This window comes from Trachemys scripta, chromosome 1, assembly GCF_013100865.1.
Source record: "Trachemys scripta elegans isolate TJP31775 chromosome 1, CAS_Tse_1.0, whole genome shotgun sequence".
NCBI classification, from domain to species: Eukaryota; Metazoa; Chordata; order Testudines; family Emydidae; genus Trachemys; species Trachemys scripta.
This window is the reverse complement of record NC_048298.1, coordinates 108,730,683-108,754,704: the sequence shown is the minus strand read 5'-3', so window position 1 is coordinate 108,754,704 and position 24,022 is coordinate 108,730,683. Positions and strand designations below refer to the sequence as shown.

Sequence of the window (24,022 nt, the reverse complement as noted above, 5' to 3'; positions counted from 1 at the left end):
TTTCTTACAAAACTTCCTTCTGTCTGTAGTGGCCATCCATGCAACCCAGTGATTCCCGCACATGTCAGTCGGAGACCCTGCAACCGAATGGCATGAGTGCAGTTCCAGCTTTGACATGAATGCAGATGGCTGCAAATAGAGCAGGCTGTTTCAAGCACAATGTCATCTGACACAGAACCGGCAGTATATGGAGAGCAGCCTGCATATCAATTCAGGTACATACAAATACTATATTCAAGGGCTCACCCTTATCTTAAAAGTTTTGTTAGAAATTCATATTTTGGGATGTTCAAGTGAAGATATCTCATAGTTGGATGCATTAATCTAGCCTTACCATTTCATAAACCCTTATCTCCAAGGCAGAGATGGCACCATCAAAGAAATAGACTGTAGGCAAAATTTCCAAAAGCACCAAAGTGTTTTAGCTCGGAGCCTAAGTTCCATATTCAAATGTGCCTACGTCATTTAGGAACCTAAGTCCCACTGACCATGCTTTTGAAAATTTTATGCTGTATAGTATAGAAACTGCTCCTCTTATGGCACCTTAAGCATTTGTTTCTTTCAGGTCATAAAATTCTTCAGTACACAGGCATTCACACATTACCAACTTAGAAAAGATGACTAAAAGCCACATAACTACTCAGGAAAAGAAATCAAATCTTCAATAGGCAGAGGTAGGAAAGTAATACTTGTTAAGTGAATTCTTTGTAGAAAAAAAGTACCTCATCCATATCCCTCTCATTGTACAGTCTTTAAAGTCCCAAATTCATAACTTTCCAACTGTAATCTGATGACTTTCTTTGGCAATAGTCCACAGTCAATGGGGCAATCTATGTCTCTATGCAGGGATCCCTAAACTGCAGCATAACAGGAAAGAACTCATTAAAAATGAACTCAAAGTCTGTCTCAGTGAAACTATCTCATTGGCCTCTTCCCAAGAGGATTTATAGGTTTTGTGTCTGGAAAAAAGCTCTTGAACTCTCCTTCTCCCTTCACAAGTGCAGGGCTTCCTCTTCCTACCTTCTCTACATTTTCTCTTGAATACATGTGTAGAATTGTTCCGTTATTACATTAGTTTATAAATAATAGAAATAATGTCTTATATTTATGTAGTATCTTTCATCCCAAAGGGTCGGAAGGATTATGCAATAAGAACAAATTATATAGGCTTCACTTCTCCCCCCACTGAAATGCAGTCACTTCTGCAGTGAAACACAGCAGCTATTTCAAGAGCACAGCAACCCTACACAGGCGTTCAGGACAGGAGGAATAAGATAGCCATTTGAAACCACAGAGGGAAATTTGGGCGGAATGTTATTGCCCAACCTGGAATTAAGCCAGGACATCCGAGTAAACACCCCTACTCTTATGAAGAATGGCATGGGATTTTTAATTACTATAAATCAGTTTTGGAACAATGCCATAAAAATTTACCAGCTTAGGCACAAAAATGACTTGACATCCCTTAATCATGGTCGATGATAATGAAAAAAACTAATAGTACGTTACTTACCCATCAAAAAAAAAATTACTCAGCCTAAAACAGTGGATGAGTAGAATTTTGCAAGGCTGATTTAAGTGTACGCTAACAGCTATGGGCCAGATTCACAGGTGCATTCTTGGCCTTTGTATTATTTTGGCATGGAGGAGATGTCAGCTCCAACCCCATCCCGGTGTAGGGAATGGAATGGCATGGCCAGAGCATGTTGTACTCAAGACATTCCTAACTAGTGTATGTTCCTTTGGTACTGTTGACCATGGGAGTCAGCACAGAATGACCCTGAGAATCAGGGAGCTGCACATTGGCACTGTAGAATGTCTGCAATTCTGATACTAAGTGATCAGGACCTCAATTTTTCATCTCCTTTACAATGTACAGTCTTATGTATAATGAAAAGGCTGAGTGAAAGCAGCATTAATTTTATAATAATTCATTGGGTGTACAGAAATCACTGGTATTTGGTAAGGAGCTGATCATTATTTACTATGTCTCTTCCTGGGCTCTATCATAGAGCATCTTGCTAAATTATGAGCACCCTCAATTCTCATTGGCTTCAAGAGGGGAAAGTTTTCCAAACACTGTAGGATTGGGCTGTAAGTGACAGGCAAAAGAAGAAAGAGGTGTTCAGTGACAATATGATACAGTTTCTGTATTGCAGAAGTTTGCTCAGACTTGGTGCAATTGTTTAAAATGCTAAAAAGACAGGTACACCTTGCATCCTTTACCTGCCCATGAAGAATGTCTTTTGGGTTTGGGAGAAGGAAGAAGGGAAGGGTGATTATGGACTGTTTGACAGACGGTGGAAAGAAAAATACATACACATGCCCAAAACAACAATGTACTATCATGAAGGAAGGCCTTATATCCTCAGCTAAGACTGCATGTCACCACGTATCTGGGAATTCTTCCTGTAAAGTGGACCTGTCCTGAAAGTCTGGGATAGACTGTGATCAGCTGAACAATGTTACTGTACTTGTATCAAAAAGCACCTTGAATCTGTGCTTGGTCCAAAATCTTTCTTGGCTATTTTTCAAAGCTTGGTGAATGTGCAGACATTCATCACAAACATACCCCTTGACAGCGGTTGGAGGCTGTCACTGAAGAACTTACTGGACTGGTACAGTTGGCTTTTGCTAATAATGCTGTTGAAGTGGAGAAGGTCACAGCAGGACTTGAAAGAGATTTACTGTCTATATGCCATTAAGTTTGGAGATTGAGACTCAGGATGTTTTACGTAGCTGCTGTCCAGTGAGAATAGGCAGAGGCAATGCAAAGGTTACTTCTCCCATTTCTGTTTTACAGCTGTCTGGGCCTTCTGGTTGCAGGGTAAATTTTCCCTTATCTTTCTCCAGGTGAACATTTATTATCAACCAGGAGCCTTAACAGGAAAGGTGGATCATCTACTAACTTTACTGTTCTGCAATGGGACTATTATACTATGTAGGCTGAGTGATTATGCTGTCTGATAGAGGGCACAGGGATTGCAAGCTGGTGTCAGTGAAAGATTGCATGTGATAGTACTTCCACCTGACCTCATAACTAACAGCAGGTGGGACCCTACATATGATAGTTTGCAGAAATCATTTCCCATCTCAAAATGCCTACCCTTTCTCAGCTGTCACATCCTCAGATGCATATATTTTACTACTCTCAGGGATCATAAGGTTAGTACATTATTGTACATTAGCTCTGATGTATCATTTGTTAAAAAAGAAAGAGATGGTCTTATGGGTAAGGCACAGAATTGGGGTAAGGAAACGTAGAATCTATTCCCAGCTCTGCTGCACTCTCACTAGGTGACCTTGGGAAAGTCACTTCATCTCACCATCGTTTTCCAGTCAGCAAAACAGGCTATTAACATAACTCAAAGAGGTACTAAGAGATTAAATGAATGTTTGTAAAGGGCTATGGCAATGCAAAGCACTATTGCTATTAGTGAGACTCTGTGGGAAGTTATATATGGGTTATCTTTTTGCAAAATCTAGAGAACAGCTGGATACTTTGGGAATAATTTTGACTACTCTGCATATCAGTCAACATATTATGCAAGTACTACAGAATTCCACACAACCCCGTATTCCAGATTGACGTTTCTTGCATAATTATCTTTCTGAGGTGAGGTAAATCTCACATTCTACTGGGTGCAACTCAAGTCCCTTGTTCTAAGCAAACGTCGGGTCATTCTTCCCCCCAGGAGTGAAATAAACAACACTGTTTATATTGGCGATATCGTTCAATACGGCGCAGAAGCGATGATATGAATTTTGAAATAATTTTATTGACAATTCTGGGTTGTTGGCAGTTGAGGAGCCTATTCACACTGTCATGATTTCTGTTGCAGAGCTCAGTGGAACTGTTTTACACAGAGTCGTACAATAACAGTTCCTTTCTTACAGTGCAGCCTTCTTTGTTTGCTGTCATGGGAATAACATCTCAGCCTTCAACTTCAGTTCAAGACTTTGATCCCAATGATGCAGATAATGCCTGTGAGCAGCAGCAACAGCTGGGACCTTTAATTCTAGAGTTTGCTAAACTACAACCACAACTGGCATTTTCAGCCAAAGCCAAGAGCTGAAAAGACATGGAGATGAATCTACCATCTGGCTGGTGGAGGTGGTTTGGTGGTTCTTCCAGAACAGAGTTGAGGCATATTGGTGGAGTGGAGCATGACATTTTGCACTCCTGGCATCCTTTACCTGCTTAGAGGATTTCTGTTTTCAGGGTTGCTAATCTGGCACATTTTACAAGCATTAAATTCATATAGGGACGTCCCTTGTCAGGTGCAATGGGATTATGGCAGAATGGCTATTATTCACCACCATACTGGAACGGGTAATTCTCCACCAGTAAGGCAGAAGGCACATCAAATTTCCCCAGCTATGTAACAAGTAACAACACCAGACATATACAGAATGTCTTTCATCCAGTCAGTGGCGGAGGTGGAAACAATCCACTAGCCTATGGTGCCTCTAGGATATACAAACATACAATTACATTTTGTGCCAAAGCTTGTCTCAAAACAATTGACAAAATCTACAAAGCCAAGACAAACTAAATATACATGAATCACTTCATCCATCAGTGAAATGCAACTGCCTCTGGAAAGGAAGGAAATAAAGCAGCAGCTCTTAAACTGAAACAATTCAAGAAAGCAAAGAACACTGTATCCAGTGAAAAACAGAGGAGAGATCTAGGTTGTTAGAATGTAACTTAACTAGGACACCAGGGCTAACTTCCTATCTCCTGCAAAAAAATGCTAACTGATTTTGAATAGCTGTGGAATATTGTGATTGTGTTTTTTAAAATATAAGTCAAGTGCTTCAAGTACTTCATAATAAGATGATACAGCCTTTTGCAGACTAACATTAATCAAGAACAATGGACTGCTCAGTGAAATAAAGGGCAGTAAATGTAGAAATCAAAAGAAAAAAATGCTACTTTATGCAGCATATAGGCAACTGTGGAATTCATTGCCTCAGGAAGTGGTCAAGCCAAATTCTAGGGCTATGACCAACAACACAATCTGTAGCTGCAAGTACGCTACGCTTGCAATGATAAGGGAAAATAAAATACCATTTTTCCTGAAGTGACCTATTTGTTGGGGATTTAGCAAGAATCCCCATCCCTAGGGACAGCATTGTATAACTGGTCGGGTGCATTACAGTAGGGGGCAGGAGAAAATTTAACTTCCTGTGACATGAGCTCCCTGCCAGAGGCCCTGATTCAAGAAAACATCCCTATCTCTAGGAAAAGTGCTTAAACACATTCTTAACTTTAAGCATGTGTTATAATGCTTTCCTCACCTGTGATCAGAGATAGGAGAGCAGATTAAATGAACTAATGGTCTGATCTGATACATCCAAACTTTTGTTCCCATAGTGAATGACTGGCCATTTTGCAGCCATTGTTTGGTAATTTTGGGGTCTTAGGCATTAAAGGGCCACAAATTTATTAATTTGAGGTAATAATTTTATCAATTATAGATTATCAAGGCCACCTGCTGACTCGAGATGGTAGACTACTGAAAATAAGAAGACCCAAATGTTTGGATTTAAAAATGAATTTTCTTTGGCCATGCCCATACTCCCACTTCTCTTATCTTTCTATGAATATTTGAGTGATTGCATTTTATTCACAAGTATACTCATGGAAATATAATTTTAAGATTGCATGCTCGAGACTCAGCATTGGAAATGCTATATGTGAGATGAGACATTTCTTTGAACTACAAGGGGACAAGGTTCCCCAAACCCCTTACAAGAGTCCTGGCACAGAAGCAATTCAGTGAACTAAAAAATAATCTAACTTTGCCTTAGCTGTGAAAAGTGATGCTGACAATGTGATGAGAAAAACTAAATCTCAACTGCACAAAGCCAGTAAATCTTACAGTAGCCTATATTTCCCAGGGAAGGTCCGTGTGGCCAAGAAAGAAAAGGTTTATCATTTTCAAGAATTCCTACTTATCTGTTCTCTCTCCTTTTACCACAGCTTTCCCCTGAGATATTTAAAGCTCCAATGGCTTTGTCAAACCCTCTTCCTGACTACAACAGTTAAGCTCACCCAATCAGGGAATTAAAACAATATCTTGTGACTGCTGTGACCAATCAAATATAACCAACACACTTTGAATTTCAAATGTTTGAGTATTGGATACTTGCAGTGCATTATTCGTGATAGATCCACAAAGTAAAACCACCAGCATTTTGAAAAATATTCACTGGAGGGCCAGATTTTGACATACTAGATAATATTTCACAAGTAATCCCATCACATCAGGGGGCTAGCTGAGGAGTAAGTTATTGTATCACAATCCAGCCCTGAGACAATTCAAATAAAAACTAAATTGAGATGGTCATGATCTTTATGCGAACATTCTGCAAACAGAAAAGAAGCTACATTTTTGAGGAAATGATTCCCAGCAAATAAGTCACTCAGCGCGAGTGTTGATTATGCTGTTTTAGGGACTTCTTGGCTTCAAAGAGTTTGTGGATTTTGTGTGGAAAGCTCTTGCTAACAATCAAGGTAAGCAAAAGGCTTGCTATGACAGGAAAGTTTGACTTTTCCCTTCCGCTCTAAGATTTTTTGTTCTTAGAAGTCTAGTTATATCTGACAGTAAACCAGCTCCTTGGTGGTTAGATTCCTGTACAGTTCTTTGTTGACTTGGACTGTGATTATGTAAATTATTATATGAATAATCCAATGTCTAAATTTATAACTTTACTGGTTAAATGCTGGTGACAGATTTTGAATACCATCTCTCTCACTGACCCTTAAAAAGTACTATTCAGAGTGTAACCTTTTTTTGTAGATGTCCTGATAAATGTATTAACTATGCACCTTACAATATATCCGAAACCACATTGCTCTTAATGTGTGCTGGTTTCTTCTTCACAAAAGTATAGATAGTGAGAAACAATCCTCAGGCAGGTCATTATTGGAAAAAGTGAATGGGACATAGAACTTAAATCCACTACATTTCTTTCCCTGGCTCGATAAGTGTCTTTTTCAATCTATAGGACAAAATCCGAGGCTGGTTGTATATCAGTAGAAACCCCCAATTCCTTAGCCTGCTAATGTCTTTGGAACACCTAAATGGTGCATTTCTGGTGTGCTTGTGTCCAAAGTGGTGAAGAATGTACACAAAAGGGGGCAAGGGGAGGTTGCGTGTAGATGAAACTTCCATGGTGGATCTCCACCAGACCTGCAAAGAGATGTGACCAGTTGGTCTGGGTATTACACATATGGCCCAAAAGTCATATAGGAGGGGAACAAAGGACTACCTCTGCTACTTCCCACCATACCCGTCAAGAGCTAGATTTGGCTTACTGACATGGTTGCCCCAAGGACCAGGATAAGGATTTCATGCTTCAGCTCCCACAAAGATTTACTATATAAAATCCCATTAGGTGGTTTTCTCATTTGGTTCCTTAACCAACAAAGCACTTGCATATGTGCGTAACTTTAAGTACATGATTAATCCCATTGAAGTCAATGGCCAATGAGTTGTTACCAGTAGAACTGAAGTCAAACGGACTATTCACATGCTTAACGTTACATATGTACTTAAGTGCTTTTCTTGATTGAGGCTTTGTTCAGGATTGAGGGTCATACATTATGGGGAGGTTATTTTCTGCCAATTCCCTAGAAAGAAGTCAAGAATGAGATGGATGAACCAAAAATCACTGTTATGTAACAGAGTATTAGACATTTCAGTCCAGACAAGTGACATTTCAGTGCACCAAGAGAAGAATTTATCAAACTGAAATACACTTTCAGCATTCCAGAGTCTATAAGCTAGGTAATAAGGCAGGGGAACTGCAGGTTTCACAGCTGAATCAAGGCAAAGGCAGGGAAAAAAGCAACAGAAGAAATAAGACTTATTTTTACAGATCCTAAAATGCCTGGATGAAATTGCCACTGAATACCTTAAAATACAGTAATAAATTGACTCTTTTGCTTCTTTTCTCAATAGGACATCTTTCTAAAAATAAAACTTCCTTCCTGATTGTCTTAAAAGAATCAAGACAATGTTTCAACCTTACTACTTTTTAAAAATAATTTTGTACTCAGCAACGCTAGTAGAATTGCTGATGTGGAGAAGGAGGACTGGAGAGCTTAGCCCAAGACCTCACTCTGAGCCAATGACACTCAAAGGGAGAGAGCACTTGACTAGCTGCTTCTGCTAAAAGTGATTATTTTCTTTGCTCCTTAAATTCACTTTATTTCAAAGTATCAAGGTTAGGACAAGAAATCTTGAGCAATGCCCTCTTGCCTCCTTGGATCCATCTAGTACTTACTTATATGCCCCCCACTACCTCTTTATCTGAGTATATGGATTCAGACATTTTACAAGTAATCTTACATAAAAAAACATAAAACAGATACCTAGATCCTTTCTTAAAATATCTTCTAAGAAGGAAGAGCATGGGGAAGGAGAACAGGGAAGAAGAGCAGGGGCAGGGAGAAGCGAGAATAGGGAGTGGTATGCTCTGGCTATCTCCATATTGTGTGTGGTAACTGGGGGACCATAGCTTGCTGGTGTAAATTAGAGCAGCCATCAGGATTTTCTAACTTAGAATTAGTCAAGTATCTCTATTTACACTAGCACTTAGCCACATTTTCATCATTGGTTACATCCTCTGAGGATATATCTGGTTTTCCAGTTGAGTGAAGCTGTGCAAAGTCCAAAACACATATTAACAAACAACACCTTTTGACTATCTAGCCCTAAATTACTGATATCCTACCCTGTCACAGAGGCCTTCAGCTGTGCTTTTTAGTCCTCAGTGTCTAAACACTGGACTCTATGACATTGCTTTACTCTTTGGTCAGTTTCTGTTTTCATTTTCCATGTGTGTTTGCTTCAGCTGAACATTCTGTTCTTAGGTCAGCTGCTCAGTAAAAGCCCACATTATTGTGAGAATTATAAGGTCTTTGTATGTGTCATTTTGGAAACGTCTGACAAATGTAGGAAGAGAATTAAAATGTGTATTTAAAGGCCAGAAGGTCAAAATATCTGTGATACATGCTGAGTCAACTGAACTGGTTTTCACTGCAATATACTCATGTTGAAAATGCCTGCAGATCATATATTTTTATGGCATGTTACTTTGCTTTGCAGCAGGCTGAGATGGGGGAGAATATTGGCCCTTTACAAGGCTCAGGTGTGTTTAGTTCCTGTTTTAATGAAACCCATAATTTTGAAAGAGGTTCAGGAATGTAACAATACAACATACACTGATGTTAATAGATGTTGGCAGATAAATCCCCATGCCCCCTTTTCAAAATATAAGCATAAATATTTAGAAACTCTACTGACCAGAGAGAACAGATGAGTGTACTCTTGTCCCCACCCCCCTCACACACACATAAAGTTAGAAGATTAAATGATACCAATAATGCTACACTCAGACCTGGGTTACCATGGGGCACAGACTATTTGAGAAGCATAGGGTGCTTTGTTTGGCTCAGAGAACCAAAGCATTTTCATTTTAATTGGTCAATATATTAGTGGGCAATTTCTGTAGTTCAGTGCAGAGAGAGAGGAGAAACAATCAAAGCTGTCATAAATACATCATCACAGCATAGTGCACTCCTACTGAAAATATTAGTTACACTGCTAATATTCCGTACACTTAGGGCAGCCAAGTTCTGGATTACAATGAGACTTCCATCACTCATACAGGTCACATATGATCACGTCTCCAGCTCATCCAGGGCTAATAAATTACAGAAAAAATATATTATATTTTATTTTAATCTTTTAATTTATGTCAGTCCAGTGTAGCATACAGTAATTGGCTGCCTGGTTTACAATCTATCAGGCCAAGTCCTCCACAGAAATTTAAGGAAGAATTATTTGTGATATGATGGTAGATGTTATTTTATTATTGTCCACAGGTAGTTAAAAAAATTATCAATGACCAAGTTTTGTTTTCTGTATTGTTTTTGAAATAGTCAGTAAAAAGATTATTTAGATACCCCAGGTGTGCTCTTTGAGAGTTTGGGTGTTCTAAAACCATTAATCCTGGTACTATAGGTCTGCAAAGAACTTTTTATGATAGCTGGGGTGTTAGCCCCATTGCCCAGGCCAAATTTCAGTTCAGCTCAAATCTTGCCTGTAGTTTCAACTGGATACGTAATTGTTCATGTTCTCTCCTAAAAACCCTGTTATGCCATGTGGCAAGCACAGATGGTTCATGGAATTCTGCCCCAGAAGTGGCTGCATTTCAGGGGTGGGTCCCTGTACGCAGAAGGTTGATTCAGATTTCACTTGCACTGGTATAAATCTGGAGTAACTTCATTAAAGTCAGTGGAGTTACTTTGTATTTAAATCAGTGAGAGATCAGAATCAGGCCCAAAATTTGCAAAATATGTTGGGAATCTTTGGGACAATGCAAGTTCTATAAATGAGACAAGCCAATGAAACAAATTAATAAAAGTGCAACAATCAGCTGAATTTAGTAATTCGATTACAATGCAAGGGGTGAATTAAGTGACCCAGAGGAGGTCCCTTCCAAATCAAATAATCCGTAACATACAGTGGGGCCATTAAGCCACCTGTTAAATCTGTTGAGCCTGATCTCTTTTGGTAAAGTATACTTTTAAAATAGAAAACAGTGAATATAGAAAGCTTTAAATGATTCCAGTGCAGTTTACAACTATGTGCACTTACTGTCTAATAAATATAAAATACTTCTTGGACTGTCATTGATCCCTTCTTGAAAATAAGTGTGTTTTGGGCCTGATTTTCAAAAATACATCTGCAAATGCAGTACCCAATTTAGTGACACAAATGGACTGTCACAGATGCACCTAAATGGCCATTTGCAAGTAAAAATACCTGCTTGTGGTAGTTACTCACAGGAATTAGGCAAGTAATTCTGCACACATTTTTGCACACACAATAACACAGATGCATTTTTGAAAAGCAGTGTCCCAGTGTCTCATGTACAAACAATCTTCCCAACCATACAGTTTACAAAAGATTAGCTGGATTGTCCAACGGTGAAATTTTGATTTTCATGTCTTACAAAATAAAAGTGACCCATGTTCTACAAGGTACATTATGCTCTACAGTTGCATAATGGGAATGCAATAAATTCATCTGAACTAATCTCTTAAAAAATTCTAATGTTGCCCTGGATCACCTGCTCTCTGCTAAGGGATTGACTGTGACATATAGTCACAGCCCCATGTAGGGGAAGGTGAGCAGGTACTCTACTGAAGTGAGAGCTCCAGAAGATGTGCCTGGAGCAAGCAGAATGGCTCTGGGAGCCCCAATAAATACAGAGGTAGTGTGGCTGTTATGCCACCCTTGAAGCATTCCTCTACTGGTCAGTTCTGCTAGCTGCTCTGGAGGGCTGACTGGGCTATAACCATCTCCCCATCTTTTACCTCTGGAGAGGCTAACACCAGCAGTAGCAGTAGTCTTCCTTTTCGCTGCACTCCCTAACTATTTTGCTTGGTTCTTGAGCAGCGGGTATAGCTGGAGGATGGACTCTATACAATCTCCTTTCTTTGTCCACCTGCACAAAGGCTAGGTATAATCTGGTGCTAACTGCATTTTCAGAAATGGGGTGTGTGTATGTGTGCCCGCATGTGGAGTGGGGCAAGCATCACCCTAATACAATGCACATCATTTGTAAAAGCACACCAATCCAGATCTTCAGGACTTGCATCTTTTCCAGTCTTGCCTATAACATTCTGCCAATGCACTGACCTGTACTTCTGTGGCACTAATTGATGCTAATTGCTTCCAAGGGCGCTCAGAGGGAGCTAAGGGAAAGACCTGAGGACTTCAGGGTGGGCAGATAATCTAAAATGGTGGGAAAGGTTGATTCTTCTGGGGACACATGGCGATGTTGGGCCCAAACAGGAAATCTCTTCCACTGAGCCAAGTAGCACTTTCTGGTGGATTTCTTCCTGCTGTTTTTAGGATGGCTTGAACTGCTACCGAACATATCTGCTCTAGATTTGACGTCCACCCAAATACCAGGCCGTGAGGTGGAGAGCCTGTGGAGTGGGATGTCTGATCTCACCCCTGTCCTGTGTCAAGAGTTTTGGGACATATTGGAGGCTGATGCGAGGACAGGGCTGACAGGTGGAGAAGGTTGGGGAACTAACACTGTCTCGGCCATCTGGGAGCAATGAGGATGATCTTGGCCTTGTCCTTCTGAATCAGTAAGAAAGGAATTGGGAGGAAAAGGTGTATGTTAAGGGCCTCTCCCATTAGATTAAGAGGGCATCCCCTTTGTAGTCCTGACCCTGTGTGCCTCTGGAGCAGTATGTCTTGCATTTCCTGTTTTCTGGTGACACAAATAGGTCCCAAGATAGGAATCCTCATTGCCTGAATATAGTCTTTACTACAGAATCACGTAGATCCCATTTGTTGTTGATCGAAAGGTTTTTGCTGGGGCTGCCCACTAATCTACTGTGTATTCCCGGGAGGTGTACTGCTGGTAGGATGATTTGGGGACAAATACAGCAATTCCACAGATTGACCACCAGGCATAAAGGGTGTGTGTGTGGATCTTTCTTCCCCTTGCTTGTTGATGTAGAACACTGTTGTCATGTTGCCTGACATCCACCCAAATACCAGGCCAGGAGGTGGAGAGCCTCTGGATTGGGATGTCTGATCTTGTCCCTGCCCTGTGTCAAGAGGTCTGGGTAAGATTGGAGGCTGATGTGAGGCTGGGGCTGACAGCCCCATAATAACCTGAATATGCTGGGATTGTCTGAATGGTCAGAATTGCTTGCAGTCCTCACGGGCACCTCTCAATTCCAGGAGATTTATGTGCATCCTGGACTCTCAGAAATTCCATCTTCCTTGTGCTGTGTGTTTGTCCAGATGGGTGCCCTATGCTAGGAGGGAGTCATCTGTATCAATATCTTCTGGAGTGGGGGAAGAATGAAGGGAACTCCTGCTCCCTGCTCTACCACCAAACAAAAGAGTCTCTCACTCTGAGAGGGGAGTATGACTAGCTTGTTCATAGCATGTCTACTTCAGATGTATACCATCCAAAGCCAGGCTTGTGAACAGTGAAGCTGAAGTCTCGTGAAGCGTATCAGGTACGTACAGGACACCAAGTGACCTAGGAGGATAAGATAAACACCAACTGACGGCTGAGGGCTCTATCTCAGTTCATTGATTAAACCTGTGCAGAGGTAGGTAAGCTCTGGTTCTAGCCAAATCCAGAGTTGCGCCGATAAATTCCATGGTCCCCGATTAAACTAAAAGGGACTTTTGTGTGCTCATGAAGATTCCCTGTGACACTAGGAGATTGAAAGGAGATGTGGTTGATGTCAGTACTTCCCAATGATATCTCTCAGTCAATAGCCATTTTGGTAAGGAAAGACTATCAAGCCATGGTGTCAGAAGTGTGCTGCCACTACAGAAAGCACCTTCGTAAACACTCTGGATGTTGTTGCTCATCCAAAGGGGAACACCTTGTACTGATAATAATTTGGATCTATAGTGAATGATTGTGGCAATGGTCTTCAGTTTAGAAGGCTGACTATGATACTTCCTCTTTGATGCTGGTGCATACATACCCAGGAAGTGAAGGGTTGCCCTGGAGTCCTTCAATGACCATAAAGACAAATCAGTCTTTTCACTAAATAAGTTATTCCCATTGAAGGGCAAATCCTTTACAGTTGATTGAACTTCTCTGGGGAATCCTAAGGAGTACAGCCAGGATTCACAATACATAACAATATACTGTTGCCATTGACCTAGAGGCTGTTTCAGCTACATCAACTGCAGCTTGTAGAAATGTTCTAGCCCCCAATCTGACCACCCTCAATAAGGGCCTGAAATTGTGCTCTGTCCTCTGGAGGGAGCTTGTCTCTGAATTCTGAAATTTTTGAATAGTTGACACAAATCATACTTCGATAGTAAAGCCTGGAAATTGGCTAATCAGAATTGCAGGCTACTGGATGTCAATACCGTTTTTTTTTACAAGGAAGTCCATATGTTTGGCCTCTTTATCCGAGGGAGTGGACTTTGGGTGCTGTTGTCTACTCCTTTCAGTGGACACCTGAACCATTGAAGTGTTTGGGGGAGGATGAATAAATAAAATCCCTGCTCCCCTGGCTAAGACACAATGCCTGCTTTCTGCTCTCTTAGGGGCAGATGCCTGTGTTGTTGGAGTATGCCACATGATCTTGGCAGGCTCTAGGATGGCCTCATTAATGGGAAGCACCATTCTACTAGCTTCTGAACTCTGTAACATGTCCAGAAATCTGTGAGGTCCTCAATTTCTTCCAGAGGAATCTGGAGCTCATTCACAACTCTCCTCACCAAACCTTGAAACTGTTTATGGTCATCTGGAGGACACAGCAAGTCTGGGGCAACCACTTCATCGGGCGATTCTGATAATACTCCTGTTGGGACTGATGGTACTGCTGTGTCTGATTCTGCCTCCTCCTCTTCCATGGCCTCCTGAGGGACCTCAGGCTGATCTCTGGGGGTGGGAGAAAGAGATGGCATGATTCTTAATGAGAGCGTACTGATTCTGGAAATTACACGTATGGGTCCCACAGTTCCAAGTAAGGTCAGTGAGAGGGATCCAAGATAGGTTGACGAGGTTCCCAAGGCAAGGGGACCAGCAGTCCTGGATGAGGGATGCCCCAGCTTATGAGGTTGTGGCAGGGTCCAGGAAATTCTGGAACCTCTATCTGGATTTTCATCTCTTGTGGAGATGAGGTTGGTCCTTCCTTCATGCCAGATTCCCCCAAAGAGGAAATGTGGGCAACCATGCTGCTATCGGTACTGTCAATGTAGGGATGCCACAATTAATAGATGTAATAGGGGATCAACATCTCTCATATTGTTTGTGGACCGATGGTGTTAGAAACTCCCTGGTAAGGATCAAGTCCAATAGAAGGAATGATTCTGAGTCCGGAAAGATGAAGATATCCTCCAGAGTGGCGTATCTGTTCATCATCATTGGGGATGAAGAGTCTTCCTCCTGTGCACTTCTGAGCTGGTGTAGAAATCTCTTGGAAGCCTGTGTTTTCTTATGTGCCCGTGTCAGTACTTGCAGTGCATGTGGCTCTTGGGACCCTTTGTTGGTACCTGTGGTTGTCGTGGCCTTGGCTTATGTCTTTCTTTGTTCAGTGCTGACGATTCCCTCCTGTTGATGGTGCTGATGTGGAGGCACTCTCACTCTTTGGAGTCTGTGGGTTGGTACTGTGACCCATATCGCCTCTAGAGCCTGCTGGGACCAGATGAAAAGAATCACCTGACTTAGAAGGTGTTGGGGAAGCAGCTATCTTCTTAAAGACGTTTCTGAAAGTGGATTTCTCTTTAGGCTTTTGAGAAGGCTTTGCATGGTGAGGTGAGTAAGAGGAGTCCTTAGCTCTACCTTTGCTCGCCCCTGTATCTGAGGTAGTGTTGCTGGGTGGCACACTCCTTGATACCTCTGCCCAATGTACAAGGGAGTCTATCAAACCTAGATCGGATTGGAAACTCATAGCATGCTCCATGAGATGTTTCCTAAATCTGAAGAGCCAGACACACCCTCTCAGCCTACTCAACAGGATCTATAAGCTCCTGGCTTCTCCTTCATGATTCTTTTCCTGATGACCTACTCTGCTGTTACTGTTTATTCCATGCTTACAGTGTTTCTGCTGCTGTATAAAGAAGCATTAAAAAGATTTGGGGCTGGTGGAGGATAATCAGCCAAACATGAACTCCCAGTGTGATGCTGTGGCCAAAAGGGCTAATGTGATCCCTGGATGCATAAAAGGGGACTCTTGAGTAGGAGTAAAGAGGTTACTTTACCTCCATATTTGGCACTGGTGCAATCACTGTTGGAATACTGTATCCAGTTCTGGTGGCCACAGTTCAAGAAGGATACTGAAAAAATGGAGAGTGTTCAGAGAAGAGCCACACGAATGATTAAAGGATTAGAAAACATGTCTTGTAGTGATCAACTTAAAGAGCTCCATCTCTTTAGTTTAACAAAGAGAAGGTTAAGGGGTGACTTGATTACAATCTGTAAGTACCTTCATGGGGGGAAAATATTTAATAATGGGCTCTTCAATCTAGCAGACAAAGGCATAACACGATTCAGTGGCTGGAGGTTGAAGCTAGACAAATTCAGACTGGAAATAAAGTATACATTATTAATAGTGGGAGTAATTAACCATTGGAACAATTTACCAAGGGTTGTGGTCATTCTCCATCACTGATCATTTTTAAATCAAGATCAGATGTTTGTTAAAAGATACTCTCTAGGAATTATTTTGTGGAAGTTTTAGGGCCTGTGTTATACAGGACGTCAGACTAGATGGTCACTTCTGGTCTTGGAATCTATGAATCCCTGCATTTGCTGGGTTCTGCTGGGGAAGGAGTGGAAGATCCTACACTTAGTGGAGAGATGAGATTATCCAGTATAGGCACCTCTGATGATTGTTGCTGACCAGGAGGGATTGGAGGGCAGGAGATGCAGTTCTTGAAGTCTGGAATGCTGGACATAATATGAGTCCTGTATTGGGAGGGGGGATCCCCAAAATCTAACTAAGTAACTAATACTTAACTAACAAAATGTTATTTTACAATATTTAGAGATTCAAAGGCAGAACAGCAGCTCCGTGGACATTAGAGGTTCTGTCTCAGACCATGTGGTAGTAGAAAGGAACTGGAGAGGTGGATGGCCTGCACCCCCTTATGCCCTCAGTCTTAAACGTGAGAAAAAGAGCACAGGTGTGGACCAATGGACAGTATTAGCAAAATTTTTCATTCTGAGGACCCCGGTGCATATGCATACCCACAGTGGAATACACAGAGGGACCAGCACTCGAAGAAGAACCTTGCTATTCCATTTCTGTGCCCTGATTCTTGTCTCATTTACACCAGTGTAACTGAAAGGAAATTCAGGCTGTTGGACTCTCAGCTCCGCTCTGCCAAGACCAGGTCTCAATCCAGACAAACGTCACACTTTTCTATTCCCATCCTCCCTATTACAGATTGCTGACTATGCCAAGATGTTTGCGTGCAGTGGTGATTTTGCCATCTGCATATAGGCCTCTAGTGACCTCCAAAATTATTTTGACTTGTGTGACTTAATCAAGATTTGAATCCAGGTCTCCAGAGGCAAAAGACCTAATGCGTTAACCTGCTGAGTCACCTTGCTCCTAAGTGAGTGTGTTAAAAACATGTAAAGATCTCTGAAAAAAAAATACCCATAAGGCCCAAAGAGTATTTACCCTGGGGGCTGATAGTTCTTTCATTACAGACACCACAGCACTTCCATCACTCTCTGCTGCTTAAAAACCTTTTCAACTTTTAAAGGCTTTGGAAATTCACTCTTCAAAGATAAAGTGCTGATTTCAAGCACGAAAATATTCCTCAGGATACCAGGCCTCCAAACCTACAGATTTTAATTCATTTCACAATCCAGGGCTTTCCCTTCCTGCCTTTATTTATTTTGTGTTTACATTTACATGGCTGATCATCCAGAAAGGGATTTGCTGCCCATTTCACTGTACTGCTGTTCTTTATCCTCTTCTATTTGTCTCAGTGCTTTTTCTACACAGGCTGACACAAGATACTACCATAGGTATATCAAAACAGCGCTGATTGCGGCATGCACACAAATATCCAAGTACATGCTGTTCATTGATTTCCATAGTCAATTAAGCCCTTAAAAATAAAGATAATGAGCAGTAATATAAGCTGTAGATAAACACTCACTTCACTAAATGAAGGCATGACAGTCAACTTTTCTAATTTACATCTGATCAATATATCCCAGTTTCCTTTCAGAGCTAATTTTCAAGCCATGATATTCCCAGCAAATGAATTGACTTCAGCCTTTCCATTTTAGACAATGAAGCCATATTCACATTTCATAAACACCGACCACCTTCTATTGACGAAATTATTCTCACAGTTCACAAATATAACATAAAATATCTAGACTTGTACTGACGAAAGCAAACTCACACCTCATAATATACAGGTACTACACATTTCACTGATTATCATACTAACTCCTCATTAACATAATACAACTGCTAGACTTTTACTGAGGAAACCATAATCAGAGCTCTTGAATGCAATGCAACTGCTACAACATTTCCAACAAAGCCACACTTAAACTTGTGATTGCAACCTCTAAAGACAAGGCTGAATCTTCTGCTATGCTTGTGTGCATTATTAGCAACAAAAGGTATTAAAATTCCCATCTGAAAGGAAAATCTCTGCAGTAAATGAAAGTCTGATTTCTATTATGGCCCTAATGGAAGAATATTTCACGTTATGAGTAACAGAACAATAGCTCTCAAAAGTTAACATTACCAGGATGTTGTTGTTTCATAATAACTTCTCACTCTGTTGGGTCTTGAACTCCAATGGCACCTCATTCCCTTTCTCATTTCTAGTCTCCTCCTGTCTTTATATCAAGCCTGTCAGTGGTTCCCCATTACCAGTGGTTCAGTCACCCCAAAGTGTGCAGCTTTCTGCCACTCACTCATAAGAGATTACTGAGGATTTAATCCTCAAATTCTCCTGCAGGCACAACTCCCACTGAAATCAATGAACTTTGCCTCTATGAGAAATGCAGGAGCCAATCCTAAGGGACCAACTCTGTCTTCAGCGGACGAGTGAAGTTCCAATTGAACTCAATGAGATTGTCATACATGTAACTGAGACCAGAATTGGGCTCTAAGTCTTGAAAGCAACTCATGAAAACAAAATTAGACTGGAAACAAATCAAATAATCATATAAGCTATTTCTAGAGCTTCAGTTTCTGGGCACATCTGACAAACAATGTCTCTACTTCATAGTCATTATACTGTTTCTTCCCTGGGTCTGGCCGATGGAACAAAGACATTTCCAAAAGTGACCATGACTTCAAGGGCCTCAATTTTTGAATGCTCAACTTGACTCGCCTTAACAGGGCCTGATTTTTCAAAAAATATTGAGTATCTGTCTTCTGGAAATCTGGCAAATCTAAGAGGTCTCAAGTTGGGAACCCACAAATTGTTGCACCCAAAATCTCTTGTAACTTTTGAAATATTTGTCCCAACAGGTAAGCTCTCAATTTTCCAGCTTTGGGAAGAAGATGAGGGACAGGAAAGTCTCTGTGGTAGAGAAAGCCATCATTAGGAGAGAGTCTGAGGAAGAGTGAAGAAAGAAAGAGGGGTAGAGGGCAAGAGAAAAACAGGGCTATTAAAGAAATCCTTCACAAGCAGGAGCACTGGACAGAGGCACTCCATTAGCACCAACCCATAAATATCCAAGAAAGAAGGTTATCCTAAACAGAGAGCCTCTCTACATATACAGGAGGGGTGCCCAAAGTGAGGCTTGAGGGTCACATGAAACCTGCAGTCTCAGCGTGCACCCTCTTTATATGGAGGCCAAGTTTTTGCTATGGGAGTAAAACAACAAGCCATTCCTATTAATCGCTCAAGGAAGACAGAAGTAGAAGCAACTGTTATGGTTGCATATGCATTTGTTTGTGAAAAACAGATTTATGGCATGGGCCATAAATTTTAAGCTTGGCCATTAGTCTTCTGGCAAGTCAATGTTGTGGCTCCTCAGTACCACAACATGTGGACACCCCACTGTACGGCATTGTTACAGCAGATGAAAGTGGAATAACCTTTGTGATCAGTGAGACCGTTTGCTTGTGCTCTCAAGTTTATTTTTATTTTTTTGTTATTTTTCACCACTGTGCCAAATCCTGGTAACATGATCATAAACCCCCCCCCCCAATAAAAATCCAGCACTTTTTGGAAAAAATAAATGCTGTGGAAACAGAGAGAGATATATTCTGATCATTCCCTTGTGTGGCAAGCCTTACTAATTCAAGCCTGAGCGCTGTACGAATAAAGGGTTAGAAAGCACAACACAGCTGGTGAAAATTGGGGGTTGCAGTTCTGCATTTAACATTTTCCACTTTATGGCAATATCACTGTACTCCTCACCACATCTTCCTCATCGGGCTTCACCAGGCTGTGGAGGGATGAGAAAAGCTCACAAAGCATGTCAAGGCTGTCAGCAAAGTAAATTATATCTATTGCTTGGTTTCTTCCCCAATTTGATTTCCTGACAGGAGTTTCCAGGGTGACTGTGAGCTCTGGTTTCAAGCTCATTTACTGAATCATCTCAGAAGTATGATTTCATAGATTCATAGGCACTGACGCTGGAAGGGTCCTGTCAAGACAGCACATCTAACCTGCTGCATCTACGCATGATACCCTGTGTTATTCCCTGGGATGGGTCATCTAACCCACATTTGAACATTTCCACTGATTCAAACTCATTGTGCTGTCTTGGTGGCTATTCCATTGTATTACTGCTCTTAGAGTGTTTTCTCATTCTGTGTAGGGATTGGGCCAACCTATGAAGTTTGGTCCTCTTAAATTTGAGGGGGTTGAAATCCTGCATTCCAGTTCAGGTCTCTCTTAGACAGATGGGCTGAAACCTTGGATCTGATCTTGCCTAAAGTCCAGGAGGGTTCAGATCGACTGTTCTAGCTCATGTCCAACTCTAATTATATCCAAGCTAAACCTGCCCTTCTTTACTTTACAACTATTACTTTATAGTCAGAGCCTCAGTGCAAACTGCCCTTGCAAGTACTGGAATGTCATGTTTTCAGAGATTTTGGCCAAGAATTCAGAAGCGCTGCATGAATTATGTGAAACAAAACAAATCCCTCCTCACTGAGGTAGCCTGAATGGCTCTTTTTAAAAGTGGTCATTCTGCTTGATCCTAGAATTCAAGCTGCAAGGACCAGACTGCACGCAGATCATCCCAGGGCCTGATTCTCCATTACTCTGCACCATAAGTAGTCATTTGCACCACTGCAAAGTGGGTGCAATCATTCTGATTTGGTAGCATTTCACACTGCACTCACTTTGCACTAGTGGAAATGACACCTCAAGGTGCAGCATAATGGAGAACTGAGTTTCCAGAATTAAGAGTATGTCTCTACTACAGAGACCATGTCAGTATAGCCCCATAGTTTAGACACAGCCTACAGTGACAGAAGGGGGTTATCTTTCAGTGTAGGAATACCTGATTGAAGATAGAAGCCCTCCTCCATTGACCTAGCTATGTCTACACTGGGGGTTTTGTTGGCATAGCTATGTGGGTTTTTTTCACATCAGTGGCCAACGTTGATGTAACTTTTCAGTGCAAACCAGGCCTAAAGCTGCACATGGCAGTCTACATGCAGTGTGTCCCATAGCTCAAGCTGCAAGGGGCAGACTGCATACAAAGTTTAACACCCATTCTAGATATTAGCCTTACTCTATAGCATATTAACTGATAAGCGACACCTCCCCTAAAGGAGAGCAACAAAACTGCTAAAAATAATTAAAATTAAGCCCTGTTAAGAGAACTGGATCTGTTCAGTCTGGAGAAAGATTTGGGGGGAGACGTGATAAATGTCTACGAATACTTAAATGGGATGTTAAAAAGTAGACAGGGATTAATTATTCCCACTATCAAAGAGAGTGCAAGAAATAAAGAGCTACAGTAGAGATTTTCTTTAAAATAGAGAAGGGGAGCAATCTGTAACATTTAGATCTGGTCTTCCTCTGAATGTTCCTAAAATTCAGTGGTGTTCTGAATGGGATTTGGTCAGACTTGTCCCTACTTTAAAACGTCATAAGAGCAGTTTAGGCAATGGAATGAGCTGCCAAGACTAGACACTCATCTGTTCAGAGGGGATATAGGAATGATAAGGCCAATCTTGTCCGTATAAACAGGAAATAGTATGACCACTACCAATTCCTTCCAACTCAATTCTATGATTCAGTGGCTGGGATACTTTGGGTGTCCAGAATGTTAATATCTCTGAGATTCAAACCTCCATAGTTCACAGGGAAAAGTTCTACAATGTAAACCAAAAAATGAACCACCTCCATCTGGCTCAGCCAATGTAGGAGATGTACTACAGTAAGCTGAAGCTAAGCTAGAAATCACTCTGGCCCTGATTCAGCGGTCTATCCCCATTCAACAAAGCACCTGATCACATGCTTAATTTGGGCATGTGCTTCAGCCTGATTGGCTTCAATGGGACTTAAAAATAAACATGTGCCTAAGTCCTTTGCTAAATAGTTATGGACTTCAGCAGATAAGTACATTTTTTTCTCAATTGGGGCCTCTTTGCATATGTTATGCTTAGTAATAATAATAAATAGTAGGGTGACCACTTTCCCCCTATGTCCCTGAATACGGTACACCTGGTAAAATTACTTGTATTCAAGCGAGTTCAATGGCAATCAGAACTATGCGGTACAAACGTTCAAATTAACATCAAGTTGACTGAGTCCCTGTTAAAAAGAAATACTGTGTAGTTGGATTCTTTTTATTTACTTCCTTATCTTTAAGGCTTTAGGGTTCACACAGGGAGAGGTGACACACACACACACTCCTGTACACCTCTCTCACATGGGGGAGAGGGGCTGTGACCGATCAACCCTCCCTGCCAGCCGCTCTCCGCCCTCCATGCCTGGCTGGGCCCCCAGGATGGACCTGCCTCACTTGGTACCTGACACCGCATCTTCCCGGGGAAACATGTGAGGGGGGCATGCAAGGTCACATTTCTCCCTAGATTTCTGCCAGGGTTCACACCAGAATGTGGCCAGTAGCAGCCTTTCGGCACTGTGCAGGAGGGAAGGGATGGGAGCTGCTTCCAGCCACAGGGGAGGAGCGGGGGAGCAATGACCTGGCCTGTGTCTTTGCAGAGCTCATTTCTTCCCCCGCCATCCCCACCCTGCACTCCCCTGTGGCTGGAAGCAGCTTGTCCCTTCCTGCCCACACAGTGTCGAAAGGCAGCTAACACCTCACGGCTGTTGCTGGCCAATGACATAACCCAGCCACATCCTGTCCCCTGGCTACAGCATGGGCAGGAAGGGGTTAAGCCCTAAGGATGCATTGTGCACCAGGGCCCAGGGAACCTGACTGCAGGGGCTTCAGCCCCGTACTCCCTGGGGGCAGGACCCAAGGAGGAGGGCCGGGGGTGGGTGAAGAAGGTGTAAAGCCCCCTGCCTGGGGTGCTGTTGTGGAGACTGCAGGTTCAGGGCATGAACAGGCTGGAAATCACTCTCCCTGCTCCACTCCAGAGCTTAGCTGAGGGGCAGAGAGGCTTCCCCGTGCCATTGCTGTGCGGGGCTTTGGCACATGCAGGGCTCGGCTCCTCCTGGCCAACCCTCCGGGTGGGAGGGTCTTGGACTTTCCCGGGGCACAGTGGGGGAAGGAAGGAGCCTGCTGGCCAGGCTGTTAGTGAGCTGAACACTCCGACCAGGGGCTGGTTCTTCACACAGCTCTGGGAGTGGGACGCGTCCTGCTGGGGGTGGGACACCTGCAAGAGGGCTTAAATATGGGACTGTCCCTTTAAAAACAGGATGTTTGGCCACCCAAACCTGAGTTAACCTCACAGTCAGAATCTATTCTGAAAGGTGTTGAGTATTCACCCCCACTGTTGAAGTCAGAGGGAGCTGTGGGTGCTCAGTGCTTCTCTGGATTTGTATTATGAACTGTTTATTTGCAATATTTAAACTACCAATTTCCTATGTGGTCTTATTTGTAATCACAAGGCCCCTTCAATATCTCCCTTGCTAGGACAACTTCACCAAGTTCAGAAAAATCACAAGCAGACTCCACATGGAATGCTGTTTTCTAACAGAGGGCCTCAGCAATTCTACTTTTAAAGATAGGGGACTGTTAATATTTCTTAGGGCTTTAAAGGTTATTTAAGAAGCCAGTGGAATTTTTGCTGGACATTGCCACCCAAGTGACAGCCCTGGGCTAGCATTTTCAATGCATGGAGGATGCAGAAGGCATTTGGGGCTTACTGGGCACAGTTCTGCTCAGATTTACAGCCTGTCTTGCATGCAGAATTTGGACCATAGTAAATTAATAAAATAAATAATAACAACAGCAGCAGCAAATTAAGTAATGTTAAACTATATAAGGAAGAGCATCATTTTTTTCTAAAAGTTCAAAGGAAGCCAACCTATTTGCACACACTATCCACTGGGTGAGAGAGGAGCTTAGA

At 42.0% G+C, this 24,022-nt stretch overlaps 1 protein-coding gene across 17 annotated transcripts in view; it reads right to left on the bottom strand.

Moving 5' to 3' along the window:
* CACNA1C (calcium voltage-gated channel subunit alpha1 C) overlaps positions 1–24,022 on the bottom strand; it is a 724,164-nt gene that overhangs the window by 194,498 nt on the left and 505,644 nt on the right. The gene's annotated exons all lie outside the window — the stretch shown is intronic.